We start from the raw sequence: 25,000 nt of genomic DNA on the forward strand, positions 1-25,000 counted from the left end.
ACACACACACACACACACACACACACACACACACACACACACACACACACACACACACACATACACACACACACACACACACACACACACACACAGACTGAAACACCTTCATTGTTTACATTACTTCCAAAACATACTGACATCAATCAAGTAAAGTACAAGTACCTCCAAGTTGTAGTCACATACTTGAGGGTGTGTGTGTGTGTGTGTGTGTGTGTGTGTGTGTGTGTGTGTGTGTGTGTGTGTGTGTGTGTGTGTGTGATTTTAGCTGTTGCAGACCATGGTATTTTTTTAACGACATTTCAACAAATCCAACGTTTTCCAAAATAAAACCACAGAGAAAATCAAGGAAAACCACAATTTGGTGTTTGAAGCAACTGTTTCCAGGACTATTATGGAAGAAACCTTCATGCTTTTGCATTTAAGGAGAAATTATGATGGAATAATTTCCCCTCAGGATCCAGCTAAGGATTTAACAGGACTCGATATTAGCTGCGATCGTGGGAATTCGTCCACAAATGCTTCCTTGATAAGATTGCATCTCAAACGGCTAAAAAGATCCGGACCTCTCCATGCATATTGCATCAAATGAATGTCTTCTGCACAGAATCATATCCCGCCCGGTTTTTCCCACGTGCTGATTCATGCACTTTGCAGCAGTTAATGAAACCCAACTCTTCCTTTAGAGGTTTCACAATAAAAGTTTTCCAGGGATGCATATAGGGATTATCCCTGATGAGCAGGAAGCACGTTAATGTCGAACACATGGAGGAAGTGTTGACTCAGCATCAAAGAGCATCAGGAGGAGCAGCAGAGCAACACATAAGAGAAGAAGAGAGGTCATGTTGTGTACATCGCTTCACAAATCCAACGGTTTTCAAAATAAAACCACAGAGAGAATCAAGCAAAACCACAACTTGGTGTTTAAGGGACTTTTTCCAAGACTGTTATTGGAGAAACCTTTGCATGTGTGTGTGTCATAAAGCTGAAACACACACATGCACACACATCAGTTGTGTACACTGGACAGATCAGAGTGACCTCATCTCTGAGGACTTTAGGACTGGACACACACACACACACACACACACACACACACACACTTAATTACACATGTGCACATGCAGAATGGTACAGCAATCATTGGCTAAAATACATCAAACACACACACACACACACACACACACACACACACACACACACACACACACACACACACACACACACACACACACACACACACACACACACACACACACACACACACACACACACACACACACACTTTTAAGGTTAAATCTAGTCGTTCTTGGATGGTTGAATGTATTTAGCCAGTGTGAAAAGTAGAAATCGAACACTAAAAAAGATCCGGTGCTTCCTCTTCCTCTTCGTCTTCACACCCTGCAGGATTTTCTGTGGGTTCATCCGAGGGTTACAAACAGTGCTTTGAAAAATCTTTTCCCTGATTTTCCTTCTGGACATATTTTATTGACCAGTTTTCCTGCATCTCAATCCCCAATTGTATATTTCTTTTTACCCATACTGCTGGTTAGGTTAAGTTAAGTTGTTACAGTCGCTTCTAGATATTTACTTCTGCAATATTTCCTCCTGAAAACACACTCAAAACACTCCCACGTATCACCTATGGAAGTCTGCAGGGGACATCATTATCCTTCTTGTGTGAAAAGAAGCCCACAAGTAAAAGAATGCAGAAGATAGCAGGTATTTGTTCGCTGCCGTCTACATTTTTCACTTATTCTTTATACTGTGGAGTTTTGCCCATCAACGGTTCAAAATCTAACACAGTCCTGCACAAACTGCAGAGCTGTTTCCCTTCAGTCATGCTCTGCTCATTCTCAGGTTCATATCTGTATTTTGTGACTCTACTGACGACGGTATAACTTTGAATGGGGGGGGGAAAAGGTAAAGACTCATCGCTACCCCCAGAAGGAGGGGATGAAGAGCGAGGAAGAAGAGGGAAATGAGAGGAAGTGGACAAAAATGGATGGAGAGAAAGATAGATTCAAAGGGAATATGAAGAAGAGCGGTAAAGGGAGAAAAAGTCATATAAAATGTAGTGTCTCTCCTGGGACATGTCTCCATGCTCTAATGTTCAGAAAGCTCTTTATGTTCTCATCCTGCCTGTGCTGCAGCTCCTCTTTTCACCCTCTGTCTGAAACCAGAGCCCAGTCTGCTCTGATTGGTTAGCTGGCCGCTCTGTTGCGAATGGTCAACAGCTCAGAGATGTGCCGCCCCTTTAGCCTATCACGTACTATAGGAGTATAAGTTTTACATAGTGATGTCACTATGTTCAGGGAGTAAACAAAGGAGTCCAATCGAGGCGTGTCAGGCCGGGGGGAGGAGAGACACTCACTCTGGAGAATTTTAGCCTTTGCAGACCGTTTACATGCACCAAAACCTATAGAACACACTGCAGGACACGGCATTATAAGGCCTCTTTAGGCACCATTTGGAATGCAGTATTTTTAAAAGTCAGTATCTCTACTTTTTACTAAAATTAAGAGAACGTCTTTCACCGTCTTTGAGGCCTTAAAAAAGAAAGAACACACACACACACACACACACACACACACACACACACACACACACACACACACACACACACACACACACACACACACACACACACACACACACACACACACACACACACACACACACACACACACACACACACACACACACACACAGTGCAGACACTGTACCTACAGAGTTTTCTTTCCCGAAACAGCGGTTCCTCCACAGCTGTGGCTGTTTGACCAACATGTTTCCATTTAACAGAGAAAGCAAAAAAGAGACGGAGAAAAAACCAGGAGAGAGAGAGGGGGGGGGGGTGAGGGAGGGGGAAACAGGCGTCCTGTTGGTGTAAATTGCCAGTGGAAAAGAGAAGAAGGCAGTCATATTTTCCACAGGGTTGTTGGGCCAGCCTTGAAACTATTACTGAGTTAGCCCTGTGTGTGTGTGTGTGTGTGTGTGTGTGTGTGTGTGTGTGTGTGTGTGTGTGTGTGTGTGTGTGTGTGTGTGTGTGTGTGTGTGTGTGTGTGTGTGTGTGTGTGTGTGTAGCTTCATTAAATTTTCCACAACAGTTTGCAGAATGCAGCAGGAAGCAAGATGGACAGAGGAAGGGGTAGACGGAGAGGTTCTGTGGATGGACGCTCTGAGGGAGACTTTAAAGGCTCTGTGACGCAACAGTTCCTTGACGGTCCCGGGTTTCATTCTGTTCTGTAGAGTTCTTTAAGAAACCTCTCTCCCCTTAGATATCAGTGTGAGGCGGTAGAGGTACTCAGATCTTGAACTGGAGTAAAAGTAGTTATAATACGTAGAGTAGAATTAGGATGGAGGAGTATGTAGAGGAGTAAAAAGGACAATGTCTGCCTGTACACTGCAGTGGAGAAGGAGCATTTTGAGGCTTTATCTCATATCACATGACAAAATTAAGAATATCGAGCATTTTTTTTATCTACAAGGAGCCCGATTAAGATGGTCGGACAACCAAACAATGTGATTGGAGATGATCACCATCGAATTATGGTCATTAATGAGGGATCGGTGTAAGCAGACTCACACTCACACTGGTATCCTCCATTGCTTGTCAGTGTTTATATTTTAATGCAGCATCTTTAATACTACTTTGACAATTGTCGTTAGCATCATTAGCTTCGTCATGTAGCTTTGATGAAGTGTTTCCAACCGACGTACATGTATTGAGCCCCGGGTTCGTCCTCTCTGTGGAGCCACAGATGTGTTCTTTTATCTCCCTGTTTTTAAGTGAACGTAAAGAACATGTCACTTTGGATACTTGTGGTATGTGACATACAAAACACGACATGATTGAACAACTATTTCTGCCACGGATTGTTTGTTTCAGGAAGGAAGTGGACGGGGCCTTAACTCCACCAGGAAGTGACGTAGCGCTGCTCTCATCTGTGGAGCAATGTCCTTTTCTTGAATTCTGATTCATGCACTTTGACAAACTCTACTTTGATGCAGTTAAGGAAACCAAACACTTCTTTTAGAGGTTTCAAAATAAAAGCTTTCCAGGGTAAAGTCGACGAGCAGCTGCAAGCAGGTTAATCTCTCTCTCTGTACCCAAAGAACTGTACGGTTGTTGAGTGAATGTACTTCGTTTGCATTTCTAGATAACGTTGATTCTAGGGACTAGGGCAGTGTGTCATGCCACAAAATTGTATCTCCAAAACCTCCATTGACCTGCAGCCTTTCCACGAAAAGATCTGCTCATTTAATACGTTTCTGAAACACATGTGCTGCAAAGACGCCCCTCAAAGACGCGCTGGTGGTCATCGCTGGAGTTCTTCTTCCTCATCTCGACTCAGTGGCAGCAGGAGTGTGTTATGCAGCATCTCTTCTGCTCTCTCTGAATTAACGATGTATTGACACTCGTTCAGCCCACAGTGGCTTTTAAAAAGTTTGAGTCAAATTCAGGGCACACGACTATTCCTGGTATATTAGTGTGTGTGTGTGTGTGTGTGTGTGTGTGTGTGTGTGTGTGTGTGTGTGTGTGCCTTATATAAGCTGTTTTCTCCCATCTGCATCCCTCTGCCTCCTCTCGTTGTTTACTCGTCTCTACTTTTCATTCATGTTTCTCTTTCCGACGCAAACCTCATTTCTCTCCTTCACTTCGTTAAAGAACACCCTGCAGGCAGACACAATGCTGAGAGAGTTTTCCTCTCAGGAAACAAGCGAACCTGGGGGCCATTTTTCACGGCGTTGCATCAGAAACCTGCAATCGGAGACTCGCAATAATAGAACGTACACTACGTGGGGCGGATAATTACCCCAAAAACTTTCACTCGCAGACTTCCCAAACCAAACAGGAAACAATTAGGGCTTTTGTTACCCGTATTTATGGAGGGAAGGCTGACAGTTTTTCTGCTCCTGGGCACTGGAAACCGCCCATTATGGAGGGTAATAAAGCATCCACCAACTATGGCAGCAACACCTTCAGAATAGGAGCAAATTATGTGGGTTAAAAAAAAACAGCATGAGCTTACAGCTGAACTCAAAGACATGTAAAAGAAAAAGAGTACAAATGAGTGGGAATGGCAATAAGCACTCTGGTGTTGTCTTGTTGCATGCATACAGTCTCTCTCTCCGTATCTTGCTCACGTTAGGGTTAGGTTTCAGTAAAAATGTGTGTGTTGACACCGTTAGTTCAGTGAGTATGTCACAGATAAAAAGCAAGGTAACAAAAGTTCTCTATACGCTCTGCAATCAGATATCTTGAATGTGCAGATGAAGCGATTACCAAAAGAGAAAAGGGAAGAGAGATGCAAATCATCTGCAGCCGGAAGTGAAACAGGAACCCTTCCTCACATGCAGGTGTACAGTAAAAGCTACTGTAACACACACATACTGTACACACACTGCACACACACGCAACAATGAGGCTTCTGGTGTATTTTTGGGACGTTACTGTGCAAACATTCAGAAAGAACTTCAGGCATAAATCGAGAGGAGTTAGCCGGTTCATATTCATCTAGTTTGCCCACTGAGCCATCTGTGCTGCCGAGAGTTTTTAATTCTATAAGATGTTAGTCATACCAGTGAACACACACACACACACACACACACACACACACACACACACACACACACACACACACACACACACACACACACACACACACACACACACACACACACACACACACTCTCTCTCAGACCACACACCTCCTACCTACCTGCTGCTCTGCGGATGTGAGAGGACAGCGATTAGCTCTGAGCGTGGGTGGACAGTCAGCACTCGTGTGTGTGTGTGTGTGTGTGTGTGTGAGTAACGGGTGTTGGGGACAGTAGTCATTCAACCAGCCGCCCCCATTGTGTCAGGAATAAACTGCAGTGCACACACACACCACTTGCTGCTTTATAAATAAAGAGGCAGGACAGGAGGAGATGCAGGATCATCGTCCTGCGGTATCCGGGGGAGTTTTCCTACTCTGCCGCTCAACGACCAATCAGTCGGTCCTCCTGGAGTTGCAAACATCAAGGTTGGCAAGTCAGGGTGTTCGGGGGGTTAATCTCGAGCTGTGTTACTTCTTAGAAAGACCTTTTAACGAGCCGCTGTTGAGTTCTATAGGTTTCTGTGCACGGAAATGGTCTGCAGAGGCTAAAATCAATCGACCGTCTGAGTCATTTCTTTACTTCCGGAACAGGGCGACATCATTACGTAACACTCTTTCAGACAGAGCGTGAAAAGAGGGGGAAATAAAGAGCTTGTTGAGCCTTAAAGCATGACACAGTAGAGTCACAACATACAAATTCAACAGCAAGCATGCAGACAAGGGCTTCCACATCAACATATAGACACAAGAATTGAGACACCTACACATTACTCCAACATGCCAAATTCTTAGGCATGAGTATGAAGTTTATCCCCAGCTTTGTAGCAGTAACAGCTTCCACTCTTCTGGGAAGGCTTTCTACAAAATGTTGGAGTGTGTCCCTGTCATCCAGAAGAGCGTTTGTGAGGTCAGACCCTGATGTTGGACGAGAGGGCCTGGCTCTCCGTTCGAGTTCATCCCACATGTGTCCAGTGGGGTTGAGGTCAGGGCTCTGTGCGGGCCAGTAAGGTTCTTCCACACCAGACTCATCCAGCCATGCCTTTAAGACTTGGTAAGATGAAGCACTAAGAATCCCCTTCACTGGAACTAAGGGGCCAGGGCCAACCCCACAAAAACGACCCCCATACACCAGAGTGTCCCAATATTTTTGTCTATAAAGTGTAGTTTTGATCAAGTGTACCCGTCCAACAAAAGCATCTGTCTCTGTCCTTCAGCGATCCACTCCTCAGCCTTACTGTGCACAACACTGTATACGGGTGTGTGTGTGTTTGTGTGTGTTTCGGACAAGACCCTACACGCCGCCGGTATATGACACCCGATCGCTGCTAATATCCTGCACATGGTGGATGGGAGGGGAGAGGGGGGTTAGTGTCTCTAGGAAACCAAATGGATGTTTGCTGTCAACACGGTGACATCTCTGCTGCAGGTTCTGAGCAGTTTCCCTCGCTGATCGTTCTTCGATTAATAAATGAGACGAGGAGACGGAGGATATTCCACAAAGCCTGGAAGAACAAAACGGCTTACAGGGGACGAGACAGAGAGGAAGAGCGGGATCAGGTGCAGAGGTCAGGTGCATTTCTCAGCTTCCAGGAAACAGGAAACAATTCATTCAGATCGCATCGATACGCGTTTCACTTCACAAGAGCTCCAACTGATGAAAGATTCATCGGCCCTGACGCTGCTGCAGCCCCAGACCTATCAAGTGTTAAGACTATAGAGTATTTAGAAAACATGCAGAGTACAGGTTGTCGGTTTTAAGCTCGAGGAACTATTCTCCAAGGCAGGTAACGACTATTCATCGAGGAAGCAAAAGAAGAGCCATGATGTTTTCTAACCCTAACCCCAACCAGGCCTTGATCTCACACAAAGAGCTCGTATGCTTTCTTTAGAGCTGTCATATTGATCGTTTGAAGAGGACAAACAGCTTGTTATATGTAACTTTAGATCATCCTTTATTGATCCCAGCGAGGAATACGCAGCAGCGGGGACGGACAGATGTGGTTAAAGAAAGAGGTATATTTTACTCTAACTCCTTGACTCCAAGACATCATTATGAGTCATTCTCTCCACAACTGTTCATCGATAGACTTCACACTTGGAGGGTTTGTTGCTCAAGACCAACGGAACAGCATTGGCAAGTGTGAAGTGGTTTGGATGTCTGGTTCTAGAGAAATCTACAATCAGCAATACCGAAAACCAAGCATTACACACACATTCAGGGACATTGTAAACACATAAAGGAGTATACAGTAAGGGAAGATAGACAAAAGGACTCGTGGTTTCAGTGACGCACACATGACACAGCTTCCTGTCATCACCCTTTCAAAATAAAATACCAGTAGACAAAGTTTGCATCCCTTATTTAAAAGTGGAATTCAACTCTTGATGTCATGACAGAAATGGTTTAATAAAATAGATGCATCGGACGTAACGTTACCAATGCCCACATCACTGTCCACTCAAATGACACACACACACACACACACACACACACACACTTACTCAATGTGACACTGTTACCATTCGCTCCTGCAGGCCTTACTACGGTTTTGTCTCTCTCTCTGTCTGTGAGGGCACACACACACACACACACACACACACACACACACACACACACACACACACACACACACACACACACACACACACACACACACACACACACACACACACACACACACACACACACACACACACACACACACACACACACACACACACACACACACACACACACACACAGTAGGAACAGATGAAGGCGCTGTCAGCAGCACCTGCTCCTCCTTCACAGCCGACACTTCTCCCATGATCCTCTCTGGCTTTGTCTCTCTCTCCACACTCACCTCCCCTTACCTTTGTTTCTGTTTTGTCACCTCACATCCCCTCACGTTTCCTCTCTCAACCCCTTCTTCCGTCCCTTGCCTTTTTCCTGATGCTATCCCTCCTTTCTCCTCACCAACACAACGCTCACTTTTAAAAACGCGTGTTTGATCATATTTACTCTTTACTTTTACTTTTCCATTTGGAACATTTCTTCTCAAGGTTAAATTCCCCTGACCTCGAATGTCCAATGATGGGAGCAGATCACATGACACGGCCTCTTCACCACCAGACACAAAGAGCCAACATTCAACAGTGTGTGTGTGTGTGTGTGTGTGTGTGTGTGTGTGTGTGGTTGTATCGAGCCTTTGTTTCTCTCTCCATGATCTCTTTGTCTTCATGTCTTCATGTCTTTTTGACCTCTGCCACCTCTCTCCCTCTCTCAATTGTTGGAACAGCATCCATTTTTCTCTTTCTCCTCTTTCTCTTTGCCATGTTCTCACATTTATTCCCTCTCATAATCTCTTAAAGAGGCCCTATCATGTTTTCTGTGCCTTTCCTGTAGTGTGTTCTCATTGCATGTAAATGGGCCTCAAAGGCTAAAAAGAACACATTGTACGTGATAGGTTAAGGGGGCGGGACATCTCACACACCAATCACAACAGAGCCAGCCAGCTAACCAATCAGAGCAGACTGGGTTTTGGTTTCAGACGGGGGTGAAAAGAGGAGCTGCAGCACAGGCAGGATGAGAACAATAAAGAGACACTACATACTGATATACACCTGAACATCAGCAGGAGAGGACTCTTTAAAGTAGAGACGCTACATACTGATATACACCTGAACATCAGCAGGAGAGGACTCTTTAAAGTAGAGACACTACATACTGATATACACCTGAACATCAGCAGGAGAGGACTCTTTAAAGTAGAGACTCTACATACTGATATACACCTGAACATCAGCAGGAGAGGACTCTTTAAAGTAGAGACTCTACATACTGATATACACCTGAACATCAGCAGGAGAGGACTCTTTAAAGTAGAGACTCTACATACTGATATACACCTGAACATCAGCAGGAGAGGACTCTTTAAAGTAGAGACACTACATACTGATATACACCTGAACATCAGCAGGAGAGGACTCTTTAAAGTAGAGACACTACATACTGATATACACCTGAACATCAGCAGGAGAGGACTCTTTAAAGTAGAGACACTACATACTGATATACACCTGAACATCAGCAGGAGAGGACTCTTTAAAGTAGAGACACTACATACTGATATACACCTGAACATCAGCAGGAGAGGACTCTTTAAAGTAGAGACACTACATACTGATATACACCTGAACATCAGCAGGAGAGGACTCTTTAAAGTAGAGACTCTACATACTGATATACGCCTGAACATCAGCAGGAGAGGACTCTTTAAAGTAGAGACTCTACATACTGATATACACCTGAACATCAGCAGGAGAGGACTCTTTAAAGTAGAGACTCTACATACTGATATACACCTGAACATCAGCAGGAGAGGACTCTTTAAAGTAGAGACACTACATACTGATATGAAGTCTTTTCCATTGACTTCCTGTTACTTTACACATTTCTTCATATCGGTCTTTTAATCCATCCCTCTCTTTTTCCTCCCCCTTCCTCCCCTCCTTCCGGTGGTAGTAATCACTCTTTACCTTTTTGTCCCCATTCAAAGTTATACTTTCCGTCGTTGGTAGTTTTAATTAATCACGCGACTCGTTAACGAACTATCCCCCTCGACTGTTAATTAATCAGGTTCCCGCCTTAATGAACAGTCTAAACTCGTTAAACCTGTTTCGCTCTTAATTAGCCCGTTAGCTCCGGGGCCTAGCGTTCCGACAAGACTATTAGGCACTACTACGTCCTCCGTGAGTGTGTGTGTGAGTGTGTGTGAGTGTGTGTGTTGAGATTACCTCACCCGCTAATGGGGCTGCTCAAATATTTATAGGGCAGGAAGCTGAATGGGAAGAATGATAGCGCTCAGGGAGACAGCGGACACTGAGGGAGTACATGAGAAGACTGATGCTGCCTTCAAGTTCTCCTCGTAATATCCGACTTCCGACCTCGGAAGTTCTATGGAAAGCCCGAAGGGTCACTACAAAATCACTGCCATCCCTACAAAGATTGGCATGTCACCCACAGGCTGGAAAAATGTCTCTACATTTATGTATTGACAACGTACTCTTGCAGGCCGACCCAGAAGTTAGCACTACAAAAAGCAATTGGATTTTCCATTGGATTTTGTGATTAGGTGGATATCTTTTTATTAATGTTTGGTTACATGACACACTGCCCAAGTGTCAAAAGAGTGCTGCGGTTTTGACATAAAGGAACTACAGCTCGGTCACATGACTTCAGGTCACCACCGCTAAGCTAAAGGCGGCAAATGTTGGGCTATAGAGGAACTACAGCACGGTCACATGACTTCACGTCACCACCGCTAAGCTAAAGGCGGCTAATGTTGGGCTATAGAGGAACTACAGCACGGTCACATGACTTCACGTCACCACCGCTAAGCTAAAGGAGGCTAATGTTGGGCTATAAAGGAACTACAGCACGGTCACATGACTTCACGTCACCACCGCTAAGCTAAAGGAGGCTAATGTTGGGCTATAAAGGAACTACAGCACGGTCACATGACTTCATGTCTCCACCGCTAAGCTAAAGGAGGCTAATGTTGGGCTATAAAGGAACTACAGCACGGTCACATGACTTCACGTCACCACCGCTAAGCTAAAGGCGGCTAATGTTGGGCTATAAAGGAACTACAGCACGGTCACATGACTTCATGTCTCCACCGCTAAGCTAAAGCTTTCAGGTCAGGACTCATTCCTGCACCACTCTGTTCAGCTCAGTTTTGCTTCGTTGTTTTCCACCTTCAGCAAGAGAGAAACCCTGAGCCAACGGAGTGAGGTAATCCCACTTGTTTCCACTTCTGCTCCCTTGTTTCAGGAATTCTCTGGCAACAAGGGGTAAGGGTCCTAAAAAAAAACTCAGGAGATACAAGCAGATCGCCAGAGGAGAATAAAACACAGTGCGTGGGGGGGAGGCTAATGCAATGATCTCACTCCCCCCATTCATCGATTTACTCTCCATTAAAAGACAAATTGGATTTTAAGGTTTATAATTAGATTACGTTACATGTGCACGGTTATCTTTAGCTGCAGATTGGCAGGCAACACCTGGAAACTTGATGTGGTGACATCATGGTGTCACACACACACACACACACACACACACACACACACACACACGAGCATGAGGTCAAGCTGTTGTGTTACACTGATGAAAGTAAAACAGGGGATGTATGGGTGAAAGGAGGAAATGAGAATGATGAAGACAAGAGAGGAAGATGTATTTTGGCTGCCAGAGAAAGAAAGACGCAATAAAGGAAAGACGAGGGAAATAGGTCAGCATGAACTCAGCGTTGAGGGAATGGGTGGAACCAGATGGAAAACACATGCTGTGAAACACACACACACACACACACACACACACACACACACACACACACACACACACACACACACACACACACACACACACACACACACACACACACACACACACACACACACACACACACACACACACACACACACACACACACACAGCACGGGTGGAGTCTGATGATGACCTCTTGACACCAGATGGGGGATGACACTCTTCCTCTATCACTCCCCTCGTGCTTCCTCTTTCACTCCCCAACACTAATCCCTCTGATGTAACCCCACCGCTAATTGAATTCACACAATGGCATTCTGGGTATTTGAGTCCCTGAAGGGACTTTGGAAGTCCAAAGCCCTCGTGAGTACCACAGTCACTCCACAGGAAATACTGCGTTCAATTCTCAGGTTAAAAAAAACAGCAACCTGCATGACAGTAAATACCAAAATACTCGGCTTCATGGGGACACATTTAATCATAAAACAATGCAAATTACATTTAAAATGATAAATAATTGACAAAATGATGCAAAAGATCCAGATTTAATTGTTAATAATTCACAATATACTGCCAAACTTAATTTCTGAATGTAGGAAATACTACAAAATTACACATGAACAGCCAAAAATACAGAAATACAGCTTCATTAAGAGGCTGCTTTATTAGAACACTGGGTTCACGTTGTGATTGTAAATACCCCAAAAAATCAGTTTACTCCAAACTAAGCGAACACACCTCTGACAGCAAAGAAATGTGTGTTTTCATTTACTAGAAGGTGTGTGTGTGTATCTGTGTGTGTCTAGAAAGTCACAGATGTATGGATATGCGTATCCACTTTTCTATAGAGTTGTTGCATGTGTGAGTGTATGTGCATGTGTGTGTGTGACTCAGTGTGATGCCTGAGCTGCCTCGTTTTCAGAGAAGCTGAAGCGTGAACAGCTGATTGTCTCCATGGCGATGAGGGAGCCTGCTCTCAACACCTGTAGTCGTCATTACCGCGGGCGACAACATCAAAGGTGGGCACAAAAGAGGCACGCAAAAGTAGAATTATGAAGCTGAAATGGAGCTTTGAAGGGATGCAACAAGACAGCTATAGATCATGGGAACAGCCACCAATGGAGGTTTGCTTTGACGTTGAGACACTAAAGATTCCTCACTTCATAAATCCCTCACATTGTAAACACTGCTGCAAATCCCCTTGTACCTTACTGTATGAATGTGTGAGAAATCCCCAGATCAAGCCTCATCTTCATGCATGTAAACATGATCATTAGCAACCCTAAAGAGGTCGACCCTAACCACCAACAATACAAAGGTCCTGTGTGATCCGGGCTACATCACACTTCATCACCAAACAAGTCATCATCGTTTCCTGGATCCACATCAAAACCATGCAACAGAGCGGTGCACGTGCATGGGAATCAACCCTCCACACGTGATGGGCTTCCTTTGCAGATTCATATTATGGGACCACCGATCATTGTGATTGGGGGATACTGGCAGCAGCTTCCTTTGACTGGTGCTCCTCAGGGTCAAGACTCTAGGAGCCCCTCTAACCCTAATCGCCACAAATCTCTGACATGTGGCAGCGGCGTCACCAAACTGTACTTAAGCCTAAAACCAGTTCTCCCAGTTCTGCAGGTTGCAACATACCTCCACAGGTGTGTTGTCTATGTACAGTATGGTTTGTTTACTTTGAAACCATGAAGACTTTTCTTTTGTCTTCAGCATTTCTTCTATGTCAAACAGCTGACTTGTGATTTGTTTCGAGTGAGTCAGTGGCAGATTCTGGGAAAGGGTTGGGTAAGGATGACCAGAACTTATGAGAAATACATCAACACACACACACACACACACACACACACACACACACACACACATACACATACACATACACATACACATACACATACACATACACACACACACACACACACACACACACACACACACACACACACACACACACACACACACATTCCAGATTGTTATTTATTTCATTGCTTTGGCAACAGAGCCTTTGACAGTTGTGCCAATGATGGACTTTTGACAACAATGAAACAACGAGACGGACTTTCTTGAAAGTATTTAAAGTCTCTTAACTTCAAACGAATATACGGTTTCAATATAAAACCCTAGAATTGGGCAACAATGAAAAGAAACACAGCTGTCTTTCACATCTCCATCCTTGTGAGGACGCTCCTCGACATACTTAACCTCCACCATCACGACTGCATACCTGGCCTGGACCTTTACCCTGACCTTGACCCTTAACCCTTGAAGAGGCGAGGAACATAAACTCCCTTAAGGTTTGAATCAGTCGTCCCGATGATAGAAATAAAAGAGCATGCACTCACATTGACACATGCTGTGGGAGAATAAAAAGCATCTGCATTCACAGAGCGGTCCATTACCGAATGGAAAAACTGAACAGCTCTAATGTCCTGCTGCTGTGCAAACCACAATATTAGTGATTTAAAACTACTATTACTACAAGTTGATTCAGAAACCATGCAGGCTACGACCTCTCATTAAGGGTATCATGACAGTTAGTTTATCTATAAAGCACATTTCAGAAACACAGATGGATCAAAGGGCTTTACTTGAGCTTTAACACACACAAAAACCAAGAACATTCAGAAAAGCGGGGTGAGACTAAAAACCAACATTAGAAACACAGGAGAACCTTTAAACTGTGAAAAATAACAATAACATGTTGTTAAATTGCCCTGTATAGGGATTTAGAATCTTCTATTCATTACATTTGTCTATCTTTGAACCAGTGTGCAACAGTAGAAAGTAAATAAAAGCCCCCAGATCAGAATTTGGTCACAAGATGATAGATGAAAGGCCTGAGTCAATCAAAGTCTATCAAACTAAACAGTCTTGTGCAGAAAGTCCTGACCTGAGATCTCTGACGGCTCCTCAAAACCTCTGACACCTATATCCAAAAGCACTTAACACAAACAAACTGAAGGCTTCACTCAAAAGAAAACCATCTGAAACTTTCGTCAGAATAAGGAAGATGAATTACATCACATCTGATTGGCTAACCGCTGTCTGTAAACCAGATTGAAGTGTGGAGGACTCCTTACACAACTGTCCCTTTACTCAATGTGTTGCTGTAGTCTGCAGATAGAGGTTAATCGAGTACAGCGAGGCCGCTGCGGAGGACTGACCCTCGCACATAATTCACTCCTGGCTGCTGCTCACTCAGCAAAATGTTGAAGGTTGCAGCGGATTCCACCACGGAGGAGAAGTCTAATTACAGCAACACTCACTTGTCTCCTTCAAGACCAAGGAACCTGCGTGACCAGTTCTGCAACGTGCATCTCTACGTCATAATGAAACAAGCTTAACTGAGCAAGAAACCGTCAAAAAACGAACCAGTTAGACCATCAACTGTCCTTTCAGACATGCATACAGCATTTCTAAAAATATGTATATCATGCATAAGATGGTTGAAGTGGTTTGATCCTTTATTTTACCTGAATAAAGTCGCTTCAAGCTGAATTACTAATGCATAAATGTAGAAATACACCCTAACAAACACATAATCTGCATTTAAAACAGCAAGTACTGTTTAGTCAAGTGTTATTATCGGACTGTAGCTGATATTTAACTACATCATTGGATGTTTTGAAGGTGAAATCAGTATTAAACGACTTCAAAACTAAACTTTAGTGCAGTTTGGCCTCATGCACAAAGTGATTCATGATATAATGCATGACAATTTAATGAAAAAGAACACCATAAATGTTCTTGGTAAGCTGCTGTTTGATGATGTGCATGGATTAGGGTTAGGGTTACATCACCATTCAATTAAGATCCCCTGTCTTTTGCATTGAATATAACTCTTCATAATCATTAAATGACTCATGCATTCATGATGTTTCTGCACTCATTTAGCGAGTCCTTACTTTAATTTATCACCTGTCTGTATGCGTCAGGTCTAGCCAGAATACATTCATCACAACGGAGGATTTATGAACACCATCCCATTACGCTCCCTCTCTGCTTTACCTGGCATTGGAACCTGCTGTGAGCATGTTAGAACTATAATGATTGGCACTTAACCTGCCCTTATTTACACCCTTTAAAAAAAGGACAACCAGGACCCTTCTTTCTTCCTCTCTGAAAAGCCGACTCAAACAGCTGAGAGGACGGCGGTTCAGAACAGTTGCTGTCGGGTTTGTTCAGACCCTAACGGACAGCAGATGCTCGCTTGTTCTGCATCCACAACAATCGAAAGTTTGTTTTATGGGTTAATATTTGAAAAGGCTCGCAGCTCGTATGGAGTTACCGCCCCAGCTGTTCGCCACCTGTTCCTCTTTGCGTGCTTTTCCTCGCTCGGCCCGCATGCGAACATGTATTTCCATCTACGCTCCGTTGCCGTGCACGGGGCTGCAAAAACAAACTGGATCTACGCTCGTGATGACAACAGGGCGGCCCGGTGTCTCTCTGGAGGTTGTCAGGGGCGACTGGATGCTCACTGGCTGTCAATAAACGGAGCGTGGGTTGTGTTTACCCGTGAATTACTCCGCTGTTTACCTCTGTCCAAACACTGCGGTGACCCGTAATCGGAGCTAGCTCAAACTGTTTGACAGTCAAGGTTATTCTGCGCGCCGCAAATTTGCAACCAAACAAAACTGCGGGTACTTTATTGAACTGCTCTTGTGTTTCGTTTGGTTTATTGTGAGAATGTATTGTGTTCACGAAAGCCACATTTCCCCCGGGGGAGAGAAAGAAAGTCCTCGACCCCCGGACACCCCCTCTTAGTGTTTCCCAATCGGAGCGAGACAGCTGCATCAATATCAGAGAGGAGAGAGAGAGAGAGAGAGAGAGAGAGAGAGAGAGAGAGAGAGAGAGAGAGAGAGAGAGGGGCGAGAGAGTAAAGATGGTCATGAAAGAGAGAGGGGGGAGGAAGAGGAGGTCAGCGAGGGTCTATTTTTATCTTTTCGTGAGTCGTGTGTCGGCTTGAATGGAGGCAAAGAAGCAGCGGAGAATTGTGTTGAAAGGCGCGAGCACGCAAATTATTTCATAACCTTGGCATACAGCAGGTTGTTGAAAGCCAGTGTGTGTGTGTGTGTGTGTGTGTGTGTGTGTGTGTGTGTGTGTGTGTGTGTGTGTGTGTGTGTGTGTGTGTGTGTGTGTGTGTGCGTGTGTTTGTGTAAACCATCACCACAGCCTCACTATGACTTCCCCTGAAAGGTGGAAACACATCTCCTCATTGCAACAGTTTGTGCCGTATTGCAAAATTTGGCTTGTATGCACTTGTCCTCCCTTTGTAGTCATCGAGTGATGTTTATATTACAGTGTGTGTGTGTGTGTGTGTGTGTGTGTGTGTGTGTGTGTGTGTGTGTGTGTGTGTGTGTGTGTGTGTGTGTGTGTGTGTGTGTGTGTGTGTGTGAGCAAGTTAGGGCAGGTAACGTATTCGTTTACAGCTTTCTAATATCCTTGTTTTGGTCCACCAACCACAGTGTCTGAGTCAAACCAAAATCATGCCAACTACTTCTACTGGTGGTAATTTAGCTCCCTGGAATGTGTGTGTGTGTGTGTGTGTGTGTGTGTGTGTGTGTGTGTGTGTGTGTGTGTGTGTGTGTGTGTGTGTGTGTGTGTGTGTGTGTGTGTGTGTGTGTGTGTGTTTTACAGCTGACTTCTTGTTCCGTTCTTGGTTGTGGTCACATTGAAACTCTGTCCGCTCGTGCTGTTGTAACGATTTAGATTCAGGGAATTATCTTTAATATTTCTCTGGATTATGGATTCTTTGGAAGCGGAACAGAAACCAGACGATCCAATTCGGAAACCAGCTGGTGAAAGACCCCAAAACACCAGGGAAACCAGTACAACCATCTCTACAACACTGCATAGACATGGAAAGCCAGATTTGCTAAATAATTCTTCATGTTGAACAGTGAAGAAAATGTTGGATCAAATCAGAAATCACTAACAACTGCCAGGAACAGCAAAGAAACCAGTACAACCAGTATAACCAGTATACATGATACACTTATACTATAGAGACGCTACATACTGATATACACCTGAACATCAGCAGGAGAGGACTCTTTAAAGTAGAGACACTACATACTGATATACACCTGAACATCAGCAGGAGAGGACTCTTTAAAGTAGAGACACTACATACTGATATACACCTGAACATCAGCAGGAGAGGACTCTTTAAAGTAGAGACACTACATACTGATATACACCTGAACATCAGCAGAAGAGGACTCTTTAAAGTAGAGACACTACATACTGATATACACCTGAACATCAGCAGGAGAGGACTCTTTAAAGTAGAGACACTACATACTGATATACACCTGAACATCAGCAGGAGAGGACTCTTTAAAGTAGAGACACTACATACTGATATACACCTGAACATCAGCAGGAGAGGACTCTTTAAAGTAGAGACACTACATACTGATATACACCTGAACATCATCAGGAGAGGACTCTTTAAAGTAGAGACACTACATACTGATATACACCTGAACATCAGCAGGAGAGGACTCTTTAAAGTAGAGACACTACATACTGATATACACCTGAACATCAGCAGGAGAGGACTCTTTAAAGTAGAGACACTACATACTGATATACACCTGAACATCATCAGGAGAGGACTCTTTAAAGTAGAGACACTACATACTGATATACACCTGAACATCAGCAGGAGAGGACTCTTTAAAGTAGAGACTCTACATACTGATATACACCTGAACATCAGCAGGAGAGGACTCTTTAAAGTAGAGACTCTACATACTGATATACACCTGAACATCATCAGGAGAGGACTCTTTAAAGTAGAGATCCTACATACTGACACTCTTTAAGATACCATTCAAACAAACTCTAAACTCACTTCACAGTGGATTCATGAATCTGAAGCTCCAGCTGTGTGGAGAGCAGCCAAAGGTTAACTGTGCCCTGACCATGTGACCCTTTAGATTTATCCACAGTGTGTGTATGGATCCTTCGATGACTGAACTTTTCAGGAATGTTCTTGGTTCAAACACACCGCTCAGTTTGTAAACCACACCCACAGAAAGTTACACAACTCCTGCCTCCGATAGAAACAGTGCAGCTCGTGTGTGTGTGTGTGTGTGGTGACAGTTACCTGTTTGGTTTCAGCCGGAGTCCCGACAGGAAGTGTCCTCACGTGGCCATCCTGTGGGAAACACACAGGAGAAAGATCATGAGTGTGTGTTCATGTCTTTAGCTTCTTGACCTCGCCGCAACACACACTCACAGCTTCAAGAGAGGATATTCTACGGTAACAAACATGTGTAAAGAACATCGAAAACGTGAACCATTTGTATTTTGATAAAACTCTGCATCCAATATGACAGATACATAGAGTTCATTATTTTAATTACATTCAAATATTATTTTTTTTACGTTTGTGTGTGTGTGTGTGTGTGTGTGTGTGTGTGTGTGTGTGTGTGTGTGTGTGTGTGTGTGTGTGTGTGTGTGTGTGTGTGTGTGTGTGTGTGTGTGTGTGTGTGAGCAAGTTAGGGCAGGTAACGTATTCTTTTACAGCTTTCTATCCTTGTTTTGGTCCACCAACCCCAGTGTCTGAGTCAAACCAAAATCATGCCAACTACTTCTGTGTGTGTGTGTGTGTGTGTGTGTGTGTGTGTGTGTGTGTGTGTGTGTGTGTGTGTGTGTGTGTGTGTGTGTGTGTGTGTGTGTGTGTGTGTGTGTGTGTGTGTTCTAACGGGAGTCCAGTCACAATCGGAACAGGAAATAAACAGGATGTTGTGGCGGAAGTGGTCAGCGGAGGTGTGAAGCACCGCCCCCCTCCCCTTTTTACTACATGCACACACACACACAGACACACACACACACACCAAACACACACACAGGAGGGAGTAAGAGAGAGTTAGAGAGGAGATAAACCTTGGAGACACAGGTGAGACAAAAAGGGTGAGAGAGGGAGAACAGATGGTGGAGAAGCAAAATGTGAGGAAGAGGGAAGAGTGTAACAGAAATGTGGTACGAAAAGAGAAAGAAAGGGTGACTAAGAGAGAGAGAGGGGAGACAGAGAGGGCGGAATAGAGACCAGGGAGGTAGAAGGGGGAGAAAAAGAGAGATGGAGAGAAAAAGAGGGAGGTAGAGAGATAAAGGTGACAGAGAAAGGAAAGGAAAGTTCCTCCAATTCTTTGATTTGTCGCCTCTTTGCCACATGGTGGAGAACGGAAACACACACACACACACACACACACACACACACACACGGACGGAAAATGCCAAAAACACACACAGACATCTACACACCGACCGACAAAGGACAAAGTAATGGATGGAAAAAAAAGCAAAACACACAGTGACCGAGAAGTGGATAGTCACATGTGCCAAACACACACACACACACAACACAACACACACACACACACAACACACACACACACACACACAACACACACACACACACACACACACAACACACACACACACACACGTTGTTTTTAAGATCAGATTTTTCCAAGTTGTCCTCTCGCTCCAGTCTGCCAGGAGGAAGGCAGTGAAAAACTGTGACACTGTTTTTCTGTTTCATGTCTGACAAAACACACTCTCACACACACACACACACACACACACACACACACACACACACACACACACACACACACACACACACACACACACACACACACACACACACACACACACACACACACACACACACACACACACACACTCTGAGTGTTTTCCATCCGTCTGAATCAAGCTTTTCCAAAGAGGACAATGGCTCCGTCCAGCTGTGTCGAGTCTTTGTTATTTTCTAAAAACATGACCACTCTTAATCTAGCACGCAGCTCCTCGCCCTGTCTTACCCATAATCCTGTTACGCTGCCCTTTCATCCCTCCCCCCTTGACCCTTATCCCTCCCTTCGTTCATACATTCATCAATCTCCCCCTCTTCATTTCTCCCTTTCTTCATCCCTTTACCCCTAAATCCCTTCATCTCTCCCTCCCTTCACCTCTCTTTCCTAACCTGTCTTTATCCCTCACTCCTCAAATCCCTTCATCCACTCAATCCTCCCCTCCTCTCTCCATCCCTATATCCCTTTGACTTTCCATCCCTCCTTCCCTAAATCCCTTCCTCCCTGCATCCATCATCCCTTCATCCATCCATCCATCCATCCCTTCATCCATCCATCCATCCATCCCTTCATTCCTACATCCCTTCATCTGTCCTTCCTAACATCCCTTTATCCCTCACTCCATAAATCCTTTCATCCATTCAGTCCTCAATCCCTATATCCCTTTGATCCCTCCTTCCCTAGATACCTTCCTCCCTACATCTTTCTCTAAATCCCTTTGACCATTCATCCTGCCCTTCCTCCCTGCATCCATCCATCCCTTCATGACTCATCCCACCTTCCCTTACATCCCTTCATCCTCCCTTCCCGTCTTCCCTCTTGTCTTTCTATTTAACCTGTTGCAAACTTTTTGTCTCATTTCCTCCTCCAGCCTAACAGACAGCATCCCTCCCTCTTCCTCATCCCTTCCTCTCTGCATCCATCCATTCCTACATCTGTCCTTCCTAACATCCCTTTATCCCTCACTCCATAAATCCTTTCATCCATTCATTCCTCCCCTCATTTCTCCATCCCTATATCCATTTGACGTTTGATCCCTCCTTCCCTAGATACCTTCCTCCCTACATCTTTCTCTACATCCCTTTGACCATTCATCCCTCCCTGCGTTCATCCCTTCATCCTACCTTCCCATCCTCCCTCTTGTCTTTCTATTTAACCTGTTGCATCCTTTTTGTCTCATTTCCTCCTCCAGCCTAACAGACAACATCCCTCCCTCTTCCTCATCCCTTCCACTCACATTCATCAGTGCTTAACATCCTAAACCTCGTGTAATTACGTCTTTGACTCAGTTATTGTTGCAGCGTGGTCCCTGCTGGTGAAATTACAACCACCTGACCTTCCACACACAAAGGGGAATTAGAAATGAGTTCCTCCTACAATCATTATCAGATAAGCACAGCTAGGATGATATCACTTCAATAGTTGGCACCGTACAGCCGCTTTAATCAGGTTACCATCATTAGTGTGAAGGTTAACATACTAATGGGAGTCTAATGAAGCTGATGTAAGCTATGTGACACCACAGGCTTTAAAGGGAAAGCCCATTAATTATTGCTTTTCTTTAAACTGCCTACATTTTGTGTGTAATAGTGTGTGTTTTTCAAAGGATGATCTCAAAGAAAAAGGGGGGATTTTCACCTCCTCCCGTCGCCCAATACCACACAATCTTAAGGCATCAGCAAAAAAAATCTGGTTCAAGCCTTTTAAGAAAGTAGTAGTGATACAGAAACACAATTAAGTGCCAGTGTGTGTTTATGATAATGAAGGTACATGACATCCAGTGTAACAGTGTGCCTCATTTATGGGTGTTTAATCAGCACTAATGAAGCTATATGGCACAGAGGAGGAAGGTATGTCAAGCTTTGAAGCATGAAGCATATACTGTATGTTATTCAGTCAATTCAATACCTTTAAGTTAAAACATATTTAACCATAAATCATCATATTCTGCTTTTAAAACAAGAAATCTGTCAATATTTCTGCCTTGTTAATTATCGTAACCACCAATAAATTTACTCCAGTACTGAACTTAAGTAAAATGTTGAGGTACTTGTACTTACCTTGAGTATTTCCATTTAAGCTACTCTGTACTTCTACTCCACTACTGTTCAGAGGTAAGCAGTGTACTTTCACTCGACTACATTTATTTACTTCCTTTAGTTGCTAGGCAGATCTGGATTATTGATGGTAAATATAATCTCCCTTAAATCAGACTGTAGTTCACCTGCAGTAAATCCAGCAGCTACCCTGCAGTATACAAAGCCATTCAAACTAGCTGCACCTTTACCAGCTCTGAGAACACTTTAATGATCAATCATTATAAAACATATCAGAGATATTATTCTGAAATGGACCAATCAGACAATGACTACTTTTACTGTCGCTACTTTAAGTACATTTAGATGAGAGTACTTTCTACTTTCACTGGAGGAACATTTAGAATACTTTTACTGAGACAGAGTATTCCTACACTCTGGTACTTCTACTTTACTCAAGTACAAGACCTGAGTACTTCTACTTTACTCAAGTACAAGACCTGAGTACTTCTACTTTACTCAAGTACAAGATCTGAGTACTTCTACTTTCACTGGAGGAACATTTAGAATACTTTCACTGTGACAGAGTATTCCTACACTCTGGTACTTCTACTTTACTCAAGTAAAAGATCTGAGTACTTCTACTTTTACTAAAGTACAAGACCTGAGTACTTCTACTTTACTCAAGTACAAGACCTGAGTACTTCTACTTTACTCAAGTACAAGATCTGAGTACTTCTACTTTACTCAAGTACAAGACCTGAGTACTTCTACTTTACTCAAGTATAAGACCTGAGTACTTCTACTTTACTCAAGTACAAGACCTGAGTACTTCTACTTTACTCAAGTACAAGACCTGAGTACTTCTACTTTACTCAAGTACAAGACCTGAGTACTTCTACTTTACTCAAGTACAAGATCTGAGTACTTCTGATCCTACAAAATCTACAGACACATTTCAAAGTGGTTGGCCAAAAAACTGTAGCATCGAAGAGGTTTCGAGGTGTTTTCTAATAGTACTCCTGCAAAACGAATCTGGGAGTTGTGGTCAACATCTCTCCAGACTGTCCACAGAATCAATCCTTTGGACTCATTCTGCACCGACCTGAACATGAAGCAGGCGAGGCGTTCATCGCATGCCCAGCGCTCTGTTGTGTTTTGCGGAGAGGGTGGAAAGAATGACTAAAAACCGACGAAAGGAAAAACTCAGCAGCGAGAGAAGGGATGACATGCAACAAGGTCACGCATTGGATTCAAATCTTCAACATCTGGAATCCATGGCTGCAGGAGGGGAAACTATCACCAGGCACCGGCCAAACTCTGGCAACTTGTGGCGGTAACAGGAAGGCTTTTTATCCTGGACGGTCACCAGTCATCAATAGGAGTTAGATTCGGTTTCTAAGTAGCATACACCGGTGCCAAGATGAGGAGAGGAAGCAAGTGCATTTTGGAAACTGTTAATCACCTGGCAGATAAAGAGTCCCCATCCTTCCTGACAGTCTGCACAGTGTGCTGGCCAATGAACGAAAGCTAATGTAAAGAAGAACCCTGACTTTAAAGGGTCCAATCCTGCTAATCTCATCCCATCGTCTTTCCAAATTGAAGCTGGAAAGATCAAGTTCTAGATGAGACACAAGAGGGCAACGGAGAAACAATGAGGTGTGGAATATTCCTCTGTTGATTTTCCATTCAGCGCAGACTGACTGGGAAGTGAGACAGGCCTCCGGGTGAGGAAAAAAAATCTGATCCTATTCTAATCTCTTCCCTGTTCTCGTTTTTTCCCTCCTGTATCCTCCAGTGAACCCTTCTCTGACAGCCATTTGTATTTATGTTTGCATCCCAGTCATGCCTTTTATCAGGCTATTATTTCAAGCAGTGTTCCAGTTGTATAACATTAATAACAATCAACCGACCAGGCAACCGTGCAAAGGAACACAAATCAACCGTCTGGAGTTTAACGAGCAACCCGAGGAAGCTTATGATGAATCCATTTTCACTCCTCTAACTAAACAACCCCCCATTTAATTACAGTATATAAGCAACTCTTACATATCATGCAAATGCTACAGGATTTGCAGAAGCTGTGATCATTCAATTATTCCTTAGTTTGACTATTCAAATGACAAGCAACAGGTCCAAAACCCACGAGTCCACAGGCAACAACCTCACTTTGAATCTGGCTGGGAATTTCAGTATATCTGCATCCAATCTATAGCTCAATTTGTATGTAAAACCAAACAATTCAAGTATAAAATGATCTTTAAACCATTCAAATATTCATACAAACCAGTCCCAATCAACTGACCAAGGACTTTGCCCATACAACCAGCTAACCCTCACCCTCACCCTCACCCTGACCCTCACCCTCACCCTAACTCAAGAACTCCAAACTAAAAAAGACATTTTATCTACAGATGCCTCAACTAATGCACA

The 25,000-nt window shown here is 43.9% G+C and overlaps 1 protein-coding gene across 3 annotated transcripts in view; it reads right to left on the bottom strand.

Annotated features, from left to right (window-relative positions):
* Nucleotides 1-25,000, bottom strand: part of hivep2a (HIVEP zinc finger 2a) — a 91,350-nt gene that overhangs the window by 31,764 nt on the left and 34,586 nt on the right. For 2 of the 3 annotated variants that reach the window (XM_063901877.1, XM_063901878.1), the window contains exon 3: nt 19,043-19,093. The exons of the other annotated variant lie outside the window; for it this stretch is intronic. The gene's annotated coding sequence lies outside the window, so the exon portion shown is untranslated. The remainder of the gene's footprint in view (nt 1-19,042; nt 19,094-25,000) is intronic. 3 annotated transcript variants of the gene reach the window in all.

The sequence above is a fragment of the Eleginops maclovinus genome, chromosome 15 (assembly GCF_036324505.1).
Source record: "Eleginops maclovinus isolate JMC-PN-2008 ecotype Puerto Natales chromosome 15, JC_Emac_rtc_rv5, whole genome shotgun sequence".
NCBI lineage: Eukaryota > Metazoa > Chordata > Actinopteri > Perciformes > Eleginopidae > Eleginops > Eleginops maclovinus.